This window comes from Elephantulus edwardii, unplaced genomic scaffold (genome assembly GCF_000299155.1).
Source record: "Elephantulus edwardii isolate Elephantulus edwardi_28Jun2011 unplaced genomic scaffold, EleEdw1.0 scaffold00010, whole genome shotgun sequence".
Classification (NCBI taxonomy): Eukaryota; Metazoa; Chordata; class Mammalia; order Macroscelidea; family Macroscelididae; genus Elephantulus; species Elephantulus edwardii.
In genome coordinates, this window is record NW_006399760.1 from 17,275,719 (window position 1) to 17,288,770 (window position 13,052).

Here is a 13,052-nt window from a genome sequence, read left to right on the forward strand (position 1 = left end):
ATTTCCTTCAAAACAGCTTGAACTTCTTCCTTCATCACCATAGGCTCTTGCTCATATGTTATTTCTTTAAATTCCTCTGTATCTGCCAATTCCTTTCTATGTAATGACTCAGTATATTCCTTCCAAAGCTCAATGTCATTATGTGCCAGGGAATCTCCTGAAACTCGTAGGGACACTATGTACAACAGCTCTGAACCATGATCTATCCTGAGCCAAACTTACTGTCTCTCACACACCTACTCCATTACCCCAGTCACTGAGTCCTCCTCTCTTGCACTGTCCCTCCGCCCTCCCAAGCATGATGTCCATCTCCAAGCATTGGTCTCTCCTTGCAAAATGCCCAAAATGTCTCAGAGGTAGCTTCAGAAACTTTGCCTCCAAAGAACAGTTTAGTCTCACCCTTTCCATGACAAACTTGTTTGTTTTCCTAGCAGTCCATTGTTTATTCAATACCCTTCTCCAGCAATTATAAAAAACATTTATAAGAAACTTATGAGGAGTTAGGAATTGTGTTCTTTGTGTTTCTTATAATTGCTTTTCAAATAATTAACTCAAACAATTCCTGTTAAGTTGGAACAGACTCATAGGGGACCTTCCATTGAGTTTCCAAGGCTGTCAATTGCCCATCTTTCGCCCAAGGTTCTGCTTAATGGATCCAAACTGCTCGAGATGCATGGCCTTTAAGTTAGCAGGGTAATTCCATAGTCTGACACCAGAGCTCACCTTTCAAGTAGTAGACTCAATAAATATTGACATTTTGTCACATTGATATCAGTTTAAAAGGAAAACTAGAATGTAAGTAAGTGTACCTTGCCTGGCTAGTCAAAGGAGGAAACAATAGAGTGAAGAGTTGGTGATTGCTGTTGTGTTAATCAGCAGTGCCTACTATAAATTCTTTAGTCTTCCCTTTTCATTTCTTTTGTGCCTTTGAGAGCATCACATCTACCCAGCCCATATACATATGCTCTTTCCATCGTCTCTTACCAGTCTATAGATCCAAACTAATTCTGAGGGAAAGTTCTCAAGCATGGAATATATTCTGAGTGATAATGTCAATTGTAGCTATTTATTTATTAAAAGAAGTAAGAGACGTAAACTAGACTCTAGCATTTCTCACTACATGCACTATTGGCATTTTGAGCAGGGCAATTTTTTATTCCCTATGACTAGTATCCACTCTAGGAGGACATTTATTATGATTTCTGGCCTCTGGACATATTGATTTTAGTTGCCCTAAATGTCTCCACCTGTTGCCAACTACCAGTTGCTCCCATTCCTTCAAGACAAATCACTGTAATAATGGAAGTTCCAGGATTGAATGTCAGAAATGAACAACTAGAGACTAGACAAGCGATTGAGTTGGGGAAAAGCATGAAAAGGGCATCTGATGGGGCAAGAATTCAAAAGTCCTGTAGAGTTACTGCCATTAGAAAGCAAAAGAAGACTAACTTCTCCCCATGTTCTATTAGGTTCAAAGAAGAAAAAAAAAAGAGCTCATCAGGAGTTTGGTCTTGCCAGCATCACTGCATCCCTCATTCCATCAGAGGTCACAGATGAGATGAGAACAGGGTCAGTGAAGTTATTTTGCCAATCTGTAAAGGGTAGAAAAGAACCAAAAAGATCTTTATACATATGTACGGAGTCCAACCCAAAATAACCAAACCCACTAAGGAGTCGATTGTGACTCATGGCACCATGAGGTTCCCAAAGTTACAAATATCAACGGGAGCAGACAGCCTCACATTTCTCCCTAGAAGTGATCGATATTCATTACGATAACTTTTATGTACCACATAGTTCACCCCTTTAACAAGTACAATTAGATTTTCCTTTTCAAAGAGGATTTTTCATTTGTTTCTGAGGAATCAAAGGGTTAGATTAGGTGATCTCTAAGGCTGTTTGGTCAATTGGTATCTCATCGCTTCCTGGGACCTTATTTGTTGTCAGTGTCTTCACTGCCATTTAGACTTCTCTCTTGAAGGGGTTCTCTTCCTGAAATGGTTCAGTATCAACTGATTTGGGGGTGAGGGAGACAGTGACTCTGTATATTCTTTCCATCTTCTTTTGATGCTTGCTAGATCATTCAAAATTTTGTCCATATCTGGAACAAAAGGTGCATTGCAAAGTGTACTGGGGGGAAATGGTAGGGGGGACAGGAGGAGGGAAGAAAATGTGTAACAATTAATAAAAAGAATGAAAAAAAGTATTTTGCCCATAGTTTCTTTCAGCACTGAAACTCAAGACTTGAATTTGTTTTTCTGTTCTTTCAGCTTGAGAAATGCCAAGTGAGTTCTTGCCTTTTTATTTTCCAGCTTTACACATTCTGGTATACTTTGCTTTGTTTTCTCAAGTTGCCCTTTCAAATCTTCTGTTTCTTTTCTCTCTCTCTCTCTCTCTCTCTCTCTCTCTCTCTCTCTCTCTCTCTCTCTCCCTCTCTTTCAAGAATGCTGTGCTTCCGGGCTACATCTTTTCCTCATAACTATCCAGTCTGTATTCTGAATGAATAATGTGGAAAGCTGGAGTCTATGAAAAAGAATGTGGCATCAGAATCAGAGAAAGTCTCCTCCACAGCTTGTGTTGTGAATATGGCACAACTTTGCTTGCTGAACGTGAGGAGGACTTGACATGCTTGCTGCAGAAAATCAAGAACTGTAATTTTCAATATGTATTACATCTCAATATCAAGAAAACAAAAATTCTCACCACTGGACCAATAGTATCATAGTAGATAAAGAAAAGACCAAAATTATTAACAATTTCATCTTACTTGGATCCATAATCAATACTTTGGTAACAACAGTTAAGGAACCAAAAAATGGATTGAATTGGAAAAGTCTGCTGTCAAGGACCTTTCCAAAGTACTAAGGCACAATGATGTCTGTTTAAAGACTAAGGTGCACCTGATTCAGGTTATGATCTTTTCAATCATTTGTTATACATCTGAGAGCTGGACAATGAACAAAGATGACAGAAGAAGAATTTATTTCTTTGAGATGTGATGCTGGAGAAGAGTAGTGACTATTTTAAGGATTGCCAAAAGAACAAACAAATATGTCTTGGCGAAAGTTCAGCCAGATTCCTCCTTAGAATCAAGGATAACAAAGCTTCATTTCACATGCTTTGGGCATGTTGTTCTTATTGTTAGATGGCATCGAGTATGACTCATAGCAACCCTATGAACAATAGATTTGAACTCTGTCCTGTCCTATATAATCATTATAATCTCTGACATATTTGAGCTCATTACTACAATCACTTTGTCAATCCATATCATTGAGGGTCATCCTCTCTTGTATTGGCCGTCCATCTTTACAAATGTGATATCCCTTGCAAAGAAATAGCCCCTTCTAACAACATACCCGAAATATTAATCATTGTCCTCTCAGATGCATAACAGGTAACTGAAAAGTCCATCATGCTTGGGAAAATTGAGGGTCAGTTAAAGAAAGGAAGACCCTCAACAAGATGGGTTGACACAGAGACTGCAGCAATGGGTTCAAATACATCAGAAATTATGAAGATGGCATAGAACAGGGTTCAGGACTGTTGTTCATAGGGTCACCGAGTCATTCTCAACTTGACAACACCTAACAACAACAATATGGTTTGTGGCTCAAGGATTCTCCCACTTGCTGTCCTTTCCCATGCAGGTGCCAGGTGATGAGGAAAGGATTGCCCAGATGTGAAATATGTGGGCAGAGTTTGTCATCTGGTCAAACATCTATGAACCACGTACACTATGAATGATGTTCCATCCACTGAAAAATAGATGTAACAGTTGTAAATGGTACTGTCCTCCAAAAAGCTCAAAATTAAAATGTCCTTATTTTTATGCCTTCGTTAAGTAGGCAGGGGTTAAGGGTAATTATTTTCACTTATCCAATAAAGGAAGTAAAAGGCATTGGCTTTAAGTGACTTAGTAACAGAACACCCACATTTTCCTTACTAGGTTACCAGAGTTGGTAAAGAGTGTTCAGCTTTTATCTCTCAGAAGAATAAACTTCAATGGCAGTTCTGCAGAACTGAAAAGCAAAAATTACAGTAAAATACAATTCTTTTGTAAAATATGCTTGGTGTGTTCTTGGCAACTTGATCTTTTGTTACTTACTAACAATGAAGATTTAGCACTTATGTAGCACTTTGAATCCACAAAGCAATTTTCAAATGTTAACTAATTAAACATCACAAGCACCTTGAGAACGAAAAAAGAAAGCTATTATATTAGAATTATATGCTTTCTGTAGCTTGTATATTAAATACTTTATTTTGAATTCATCAGAATATTAGTGACACAGACGCAGGAGTGAATTAATCCATAAGCATAGTATGCACCAGCTTCAGCTGAGCAAAAAACTTTCGGTTTTAATTCTGTTTACTTGCTAATCTGTGGTGAGAAATAGCTCATGAATTTGACCAGTGAGGGACAAGTGAAATTGTGTACTGTAGATTAGAGGGAATGTACAAGGGAGCCCATGTATACCTTGTTTGTTGTGTGAGCCAGTTCTGCACAGATGAAAATGTTCCATTCTCCAAACTAATTTTCCAAACCAAACTAATTGGTTTGGGTGGGTTTGTTTGTTTGTTTTCCTACATGAGCTCTGGTGGCCTAGCAGTAAAGAATAACAGTGCTAAACTAAAGATGCACAGTTTGAATCCACCAGGTGCTCCATTAAGATGAAAGAAGGGCAATTTCCAGTGTGATTTACAGCTTCTGGGGGGGGGGGGGGGGGGGGGGGGGGGGGGGGGGGGGGGGGGGGGGGGGGGGGGGGGGGGGGGGGGGGGGGGGGGGGGGGGGGGGGGGGGGGAGAAAAGATCACTGGAGCAACAGCTATGAGTCAGTTCAAACTCAACAGCACAAAACTATAAAATAATGTAATAAACGTGTTACTGAAAGTATTGATTAGCTATACTTAAATTTTCAGAATTCTCACCACCAGGCCAATTGGTTGTACCATGATAGATGGATGAGAGATGGAAATTGTTAAAAATTTTATCTTGCTCAGATCCACAGTCAACACTCTTGGCACCAGCAGTCAGGAAATCAAAAGACAGATTGCACCAGGAAAATCTGCTCTCAGGGACCTCTCCAGAATGCTGAAGAACAACGACGTCAGTCTAGAGACTATGGTTGCCTGATCCAGGCAATCGTCTTTGAAATGATTGCTATGCATCAGAGAACTGGACAAAGGCTAAAGATGACAGAAGAAGTATGCCATGGACTGCCAAGAGGTAGTGCCTGCTTCTTCTACCCAACACAGGATAGAAAAAGTGTAGGTGCCTGGCCAGGGTAATTGGTCTCCAGCTGCCGTGATCATCAGCCCTTCCAAGGACAATTCCAAACTTTAGAAGATGTGATCAGCATTCAGGTGAGATTCCTGCAAAGCTGCACTGAAATGCTGCACAAAAGAGAAGTTGAAGGGCTTTAGGAAAGGGAAGTTTCTCATTGCACAGATCCAGAAAGGGCTTCTGGAATAACGATATGGCCTTTCTCATAAAAGGAATCCTTTAAGTCTGCCACTAATCAATAACATCAAAAAGATCAAGAACTGTAAACAACCTATGCAGACACAATAGAAATGGCATAATTCATATCAAGAAAAACTTCACAGTGTCAAAAAGGCAGTTGGCAGTTTAAAACATTGTCAAAAATACAGAATAAACTTTTTCCTAAAAGAATAACATTGCCTGTTGTTGTTGTTGTTATTTGCTATCGATTTGCTTGTGACTCATAGCGACCCTATGTACAACAGCCCTAAACTCTGCTCTGTCCTGTGCCAATCGCACCGTCTCCAATACACCCATCCCGATTACCCCAGTCACTGTATCAATCCACCTCTTAGAGGGCCTTCCCCTCCTGCACCTGCCCTCCACCCTCCCAAGCATGATGTCCCTCTCCAAGGACCGGTCCCTCCTTACAACATATCCAAAGTGTATTAGACAGAGCCTCGAGGAGCTGCCAGGTTTAACCCTTTCCAGGATGAATCTGTTTCCCCAGCAGTCCATGGTACCCTCAATACTCTTCTCTAGCACCACAGCTCAAAGGCATGAATTCTCCTTCTATCCTCCCTAGTCATTGTCCAACTCTGATGCATAACAAGTGATAGCAAAGACCATGGCCTGTATCAGATGCACCTTAGTCTCCAGAAAGACACCATTGCTCTTCAGTACTTTGGAGAGGTCCCTAACAGCAGACTTTCCCATGGCAATATGTCTTTTAATTTCCTGGCTACTGGTGCCAAGAGTGTTGACTATGGAGCCAAGCAAACTAAAGCTGTGTACAATCTCAATCTCTTCACCATCCATCCTGATGCTGCCAATTGGTCCAGTGGTGAGAATCTTTGTCTTCTTGACATTGAGCCTCAATCCATATTGTAGGCTGCAGTCCTTAACCCTCTGCAACAAGCGCTTCAGGTCCTCCTCAGTTTCCGCAAGAAGGGTGGTATCATATGCATATTGCAGATTGTTGATAGATCTTCCACCAATCTTGACCCCACATTTCTCCTCCTGGATAATCTGTTCTGCATACAGATTGAAAAGGTATGGAGACAGGACACACCCCTGGCGTACGCCCTCCCCAATTTTGAACCATGCAGTGTTCCCTTGCTCTGTTCTGACGACTGCCTCTTAGTTCAAGTATAGGTTTTGCATTAGCACGATCAAGTGTTCTGAGATTCGCATTCTTCTCAGAGTCAGTCTCTGGCATTCCCTGCTTTCAGCTAAGATCCATTTAACATTAGCTACAATATTCCTACTACCATGACCCCTTCTAAACCCAGCCTGGACTTCTGGCAATTCTCTGCTGATGTGTTGTTCCAGTCGTTTTTGGATAATCTTCAGTAGAATCTTGCTTGCATGTGAAATTAATTATGTTGTTCTATAGTTTCCACATGTAATTTTACATATCGCATACCCAAATAAAACCCCAAAGACAGAGGGACAAAAAAAATATATTGAAATAGAATCATATGAACAGCTATGGAAGAAGGTGCAATAATGGAAAAAAGAATATAAGGCCAAAATAAAGCAGATACCCCAGAGACAGGAAACAGAAAAAAATACATTGAAATGGAGTTATTTGCACTACAGAAGAAGGTGAAAATGATGGGAGAAATGGAAAAAAAATGCAAAAGATAGAATTGAAACTATAGGATGAAAGGTAAAAGAAATTGAAAAAATCAACCAAGACATAGAGGAGACAGCCAAAATAGTACTAGAATTAACAAAAATGCATGAAAATGCATCCAGAATATCAAGACTGAAATGGCAGAAGTTTCTAACATGTTGGAGGGACAAAAAAGCAGAACAGAAGAGATAAAACAGAAAGTTAGTGATCTGGAAGAACGTCAACAGAAACATGCTAGAAGAGAAAACAGAGGAGACAGAAGAAAACATTAGAATCATGTGGGATGACGTAAAAAGGAACTAGATACGTATGATCAGAATCCCAGAAAATTGCGGAAGAAGTATTTGAAGAAAACTTCCCAAATATTATGAAGAATGAGGAATTCCACACTCAAGCTCAGCAAATCCCAGACGAGAACCCAAAAGAAAAACCCTCAAGACATATATTATAGACAAATTCTAAGTGGTTCATATTAACCAATTCATTTAATCCTTATGACATTTTATAAATAAATGTATTATAATCCTCATTTCATAGATAAGAAAACTAAGAATTAAAGGTTAAGCAACTTTTACAATGTTAAATAGTTAATAGGGAGCAAAGCCTGGTAGCCTGGGCTTAGCTACCATCTTCTTAAATTCTGTAGTATTATTAGAACAGAACAGAAAATTTATTTTTAATATTATTGCAGTTTATAGATCCATGAACAGTTATTAGAGTCTAATGTAACCAGGTTCATGTTTCCCAACTACCAATCCTTCTTTCCTGTCCCCAGCTTTTGCGTTCCAGTCACCTATTATTGCTAAAGAATCTCAGTTACATGTTCGATCAATTTCCAAATGCAGCAATTGAGAGTCATTTATTTCTTCCTGTTTGGCTCTGGTTGTTGGTGCATAAATTTGAATGATTATGGTATTAACAGGTCATCCTCGTATGTGTATGGTTATTGTCCTGTCACTAACAACATTGTATTTCAAGATAGATCTAGAAATGGGTTTTTTAACTACGAATGTGACCCCATGTTTCTTCACCTTTTCATTTCCAGCATAGTAAAGCATATGATTGTCTGATTCAAAATGTCCTATGCCAATTCATTTCATTTCACCAATGCCTAGTATGTCAATATTTATGTGTTCTATTTCTCCCTTAACAATTTGCAATTTTCTTACATTCATATTTCTCACATTCCATGTTGAATCACTAGTGTCTGTTTGCAACTGTTCCTCGTCCTTTGTGATGCCCAAAATGAAGTTTCCACCTCCAGTGCCATATCTACTAGTCTAATCTAAGTGTGCTCTGTGTACATAGGGGTTTCAAAGGCCTGTTATTGCAAAAGGGAATAGTCAATCCTTCTCTCCAGTCTGTCTTAATGTGGGCGCTCAGCTTTAGAGCAATATTTGACTGACAAGCATTTTACTCAAAAGAGCTGATGAGAGCATGCATAGAACAGATCATGTGTTTGTCCCAGGCCTCCCTCCCTTTGGGGCACGTGTTGTGTCGCCACCTTCACCCTCCACCCACCCACATTGTCAGCATCCAACTCAATACCCTTTCCTTACGCTTCCAGCATCTCACATCCCCTGCTCCCTGGCATCTCTGATTTAATGTCTCAGGCCTTGCCCTACCTTTCTCCTCCCTATTTCCTCCCACTGTCCTGTAATATTGGTGTTCTGGGTGCAGGGTAGTCCCCACACAGCGGGAGACAGAATGATAGAATTCTGTATAATCAATAGTTTATTCATTGCAAATGCCTTTTATAAGAAACCTAAATGGTGACTATACACATGGACCTCACCTGATTGCCTACATAGGAATCAGATGGCTTATATCTGTGGGGAAAATAATTGGAGCTCAACATCAGCTGTGAAAATTAGGCCAGGTGCTGATTGTGGAACAGATCATCAACTACTTATATGCAAGGTCATACTGAAGCTAAAGAAAATAAAATAAAACCCACAAGAACCAAAGTTGACTTTGAGTCAATCTCACCTGAATTTAAAGACCATTTGAGTAATAGGTCTGGGCTTTGAATACTAATGAAGGAAGACCAGATGAGCTGTGGGAGAATATCAAGAATATCAACCATGAAGAATACAAAAGGCTATTACAAAGACTAAGGAGGAAAAAAAGACTGAGATGGATGTCTGAAGAGACTCTGAATACTGTCCTAGAGCGCCAAGAAGCCAAAGCAAAAGGAAGAAATCAAGATGTTGATGAAAAAATCAAGAGCTGAACATAAGATTTCATAGGGCAGCACAAGAAGACAAAGCAAAATATTATAATAAAATGTGCAAAGAGCTGGAGTTAGTAAATAAAAAAGAAAGAACTCACTCAGCATTTCTTAAGCTAAAGGCAATGAAGAACAAATTCAAGCCTCGAGTTGCAATACTTAAGGATGCTGTAAACAGTATGTTGAATGGCCGAGGAAGCATAAAAAAAAGATGGAAAGAGTGCACAGAGTCATTACACCAAAAATAACTGGCTGACACAGAGGAATATCATGAAATAACATATGACCAACAACCAATAGTGATGAAGAAGAAAGTCCAAAGCTGCTCTGAACAAATTGGCAAAAAACAAGGCTCCAGGAACTGACATCACACTAATTGACATATTTCAACAAACAGAAATGTTGCCCTGAACTCACTTACCAGGTTGCGCCAAGAAATCTGGAGGACAACTACCTGGCCAACTGACAAGAAAAGATCCATTTTTATTCCCATTCCAAACAAAGGTGATCCAAGAGAGTGTGGAAATTACCTAATAACATCATTAATATCTATACAAGCAAGATCATGCTGAAAATTATCCAATAATGACTGAAACAGTACATGAACAAAAAACTGCCAGATGTGCAAGTTAGGTTTAGAAGAGGCTGTGGCATTAGGAACATCATAGTCAATTTCAGACAGATCTTGGCCAACAACAGAGACTATCAGAGGAATGTCTATCTGTGTTTCATTGACTAGGCAAAGACATTTGACTGTGTGAATTGCAACAAATTGTGGCTACCTTTGAGAAGAATGGAAATTCCAGAACACTTAATTGTGCTTAGTGAAGTCTTTATTTGGACCAGGAGGCAGTCATCAGAACAGAGCAAGGAAACACTGCATGGTTTAAAATTAGGAAAGGTGAATGCCAGGGATGCATCCTATCTCCATGCCTTTTCTTTTAAAAAAAGAAAATGAATCGAGATATTAAATAAACAGTTGTTGTTGTTGTTATGTGCCGTCGAGTCGTTTGCGACTCATAGTGAAACCATAATTTCATCTGAATATAAATGTATTCACATGTTTCCAATGTTCTATCAGTTCTCACAAATAGCAAGAAGGATCTTAGAGCTATGTTAGAAACATGTATTGTTGTTGTTAAGTGCCATAAACTCGCAGGCTATTCATAGCCACCCTATGAAGGAGAGTCCTCGACACTTGGGTGCCTTTCATCCTCTCTCCAGGTTCATAGGGTTTCCAGAGGCAAGCTATTACGGAAGTGGATGCCACTCCTCCTTCCAAGCTTGTTTTAATCGGGGAGATCCACCCCACACTGTCCTCTTTGTGTTCCAACCATTAACACATTTGACACATCAGGGTCACAGAAAAATGTATAGCTGGAATTTAATTCTAACAATCTCATTTACTCTTAAGAGAATAGCATCTATTTCGAATCAGTATTACGAACCCCAAAGAACAGAGAGTAGGATGGAGGAGTAGGCCAGAGAGGTAAACACAGGGGCCAGCACACAGGTGATGGACAGAAATACAGTTCTTGAGGAAATAAAAATCGGACTCATTATTACAGTTCATTATTATTACAAGGAGAAGCCTATGGCTTCTTAAAAATGACTTCTCTGCTAGCATCACACAAGTCGCAGAGATGTGCGATGAGTCAACTGGACAGAGGCTATAGTTTCAGATCATTTTGACTGCCACCGGTTATCACTTTCCATTGAGGATTCAGCAGTGGAGTTAACGTAGTCCAGGTCAATGTTGGATTGCAAATACAGTTTATTTTACAGCTATTCAACATTATAAACAGCAGGCATCTCCCAACCTGCTGCGCGCCCTGCTAGGTGCAGACCGTGCCATGCTGAGTGAGCAGTGATGCAGCGCTAGTGCTTTGGAGTGGGATTCAGAGAGATGGCAACCTGCCTGCACCGTGTCCGGCCTGCCCTGCACGCACATGCGCCTGCCCACTGCTACACTAGAGTCTGTCTGGGCCTAGCCCGGGGCTGGAGAAGTTTTATGGTTCCAACCCAGGGCTCCGATTCCTTCATGTCGTCGTCTTCCTCTTCCTTCTTCTTGGTTGGTTTTGATGGTAAGAGGGAACATTTGGTAGAAGGACTGTTTCGAGTCCACTGATTTCCAGCAAATTCTTGTCTAGTTTCTCTTGTTGTAGTTTTTTCAATTCCGCCATGCGCTCATGTCATCAAACTCTTCTCCAAAACCAACAGGTTTTGAAATAGCTATTGAGACCACCTCTGCGAGTTCTTGCTGGTCAGCAATGTCCTGCACTAACTCATCGACTTATGAATGTCCATGTTGTCGTGAGCAGCCTCAGCATGTGTTGGCATTCTCCATGGCCTCCCACTGGAACTCGATGGTTGATAGTGTGCGTCCATCTGTGCCAACTGCTTCTCATACTTCTTTTTGCACTTGAGTGCCTGGAGGGCCTTCTTGGTGAGGTGCTTCTTGGCAGCGGTAAGCTCCTGTTTGATCTTCTTCTCCAGGACCTCCTGTTTCTTGCTCAGCATTTCCTCCGTGTTCCGCAGTCGCTCGATGGCCTCTTGTTGGCTCAGGCCGCCCTTGCCGGCCTTATACGCTCTGGCCCCGAACAGCTTCCCGAACATGGACATGACTGCTGCTTGCAGCGCCAGCTGTGCCGCCCGCTCAGTCTGGGCTTCGGTGTCCGCTCCTTACCCCACCACTCCCCGCCACCTCATGCCTCTCTGCCACCTTTGCCCTGCTTTCCATGTGTTTTCAATCTATATGCTGAACAGATCATTCAGGAGGCTGGACTTTATGAAGAGGAATGTGGCTTCAGGATTCGAGGAAGACTCAACAACAACCTGCATTATGCAGATGACACAACCTTCCTTACTGAACCTGTGGAGGACCTGAGGCGTTTGATACAGACTGTCACGCAGTCTTCAATGTTGACTGAAGCTCAACATCAAGAAAATAAAGATCCTCACCTCTGGGCCAATTGGCAGCATCATGATAAATGGAGAAGAGATTGAGGTTATTAACAATCTCAACTTGATTGCTTCCACAGTCAACAATTGCACTAGCAAAATCTGCTGTCAGGAACCTCTCCAGAGTACTGAAGAGAAATATATGTTAATCTAGAGACTAAAGTATGTCTAATCCAGGCCACGGCCTTCACAATTACATGCTATGCAGCAGGTTTGGACAGTGACTAAAGATGATATAGAAGAAGAAACGCTGCTTTGAGTTATGGTGCTGAAAAAAGTATTGAACATACCATAGAGTGCTAAGAGAAGAAACAGGTCCATCCTAGAGCTGGTGAAACCGGGCTACTTCTTGGAAGCAAGAATTTTGAAGCTCTGTCTCACATACTTTGGGCATGTTTCCAGGAGGGACGAGACCTTGGAGAAGGACATCATGCTTAGAAGCGTGGAGGACAACACAGGAGGGGAAAACCCTGGATCAGATAGATTGACTAAGTGACTGAGATAATGGTCATAGACATAAAAGAGACAGTGAAATTGGCTCAGAATAGAGCAAGGTTCAGAGCTGTTGTACATAGGGTCTCTGTGAGTTGTAAGCTCCTTGATGGCACATAACAACAACAGTAATGTATCTGGGTACCTTAGCAGTCATAGAGCGTATTTATAGATGGTAGAAAAAAGAGCTTTAGTTCTGACATTTAATGTTGTTGTTGTTGTTCCTCAATGGTGTTGATCCTTCTA

The 13,052-nt window shown here is 40.8% G+C and overlaps 1 pseudogene; it reads right to left on the reverse strand.

The window, feature by feature from the left end:
• Nucleotides 1-11,318: 11,318 nt before the first annotated feature.
• LOC102846303 lies at nt 11,319-11,975 on the reverse strand (annotated as a pseudogene).
• Nucleotides 11,976-13,052: the final 1,077 nt, after the last annotated feature.